The 1,003-nt window shown below is 39.7% G+C and overlaps 1 pseudogene; it reads right to left on the reverse strand.

Annotated features, from left to right (window-relative positions):
* LOC102891570 lies at positions 1 to 802 on the reverse strand (annotated as a pseudogene).
* Positions 803 to 1,003: the final 201 nt, after the last annotated feature.

Here is a 1,003-nt window from a genome sequence, read left to right on the forward strand (position 1 = left end):
TTAGTTCATCCTGCTAATAAGCCTGTTGATCTCGTCTTCCCTGTTGCTAGTGTCTCCACCTTCTACAAAATGGGTGGCCTTTTTCTTCATTCTTCCTCATAGAGAAGACAACTTGAAGGGCCATAGGAGGATATTTGCTTCTTTGAAGTGTTTTCCAGTAGAGTAGATCTCATGGATCAGATGCTCTATGTAATGATGCCATGTTTACCAAGAGAATGAGCATTCGATGTGTTATCTGTCAGGGCAATTAGCTTTTTATTGATTTTGCCATAACCATGCTTGTAGATCAATTCATTGACTGACTTCAGGTTTGGGTACCCCCACATAGTGTACAGCTCCACTGTCCTCAGCATGTTAATTGAAGCTTTGTTGAGCTTAACAAAGGTGCCATTAAAGATCTGGTGAAGGCAAAGAAGCTGCAGCACCTTTCGGACCTTGGAGCTCACACCATCAATGCCTCTGATAACAAATGCCAGTTTGGGTTCTGCAGGTACATAGAAGTTGCCAGCCTTTCTTGCCATCCTAGTCATCCAGATCTATGTTCTGTACATCTGCCTATATTCTTTGTGATAGTGCTTAGATTTTTCATAAGTTTCCTCCTTGCCTTTCAAAGTATCTTTTGGGCAAACTTCTTTCTCAGGCGCTTGATCTTCAGCTCTGCAAAATTCCTTCGCTTTTTCTTAAGGGTTTCTGGCACAGAAGGAACAATCTTCCCTGCACCCTCCATGGTTCCAGCCAGAAAAAGAGCTGACTGAGGTAATTTTGATTTTAAATTTGAACTCTGTATTCTGGTTTCATCTGAGCCATTGCCTCACTGACCTCAAAATAAATCACTTTCTCCTTTGTGTTTCAGTTTTATTCTCTTTAATTTGGGCTTAAATGTGCTTGTCTTTTTGAAACTTGTTATAAAAACAAGATCACAAGTTAAGATATATCATATTTTGCTTATTAGTGAATTCTGATCATTCTCAAGTCAACCTCCTTGGTCAATATAGCAGATAAT

Source organism: Pteropus alecto, unplaced genomic scaffold (genome assembly GCF_000325575.1).
Source record: "Pteropus alecto unplaced genomic scaffold, ASM32557v1 scaffold76, whole genome shotgun sequence".
Lineage (NCBI taxonomy): Eukaryota > Metazoa > Chordata > Mammalia > Chiroptera > Pteropodidae > Pteropus > Pteropus alecto.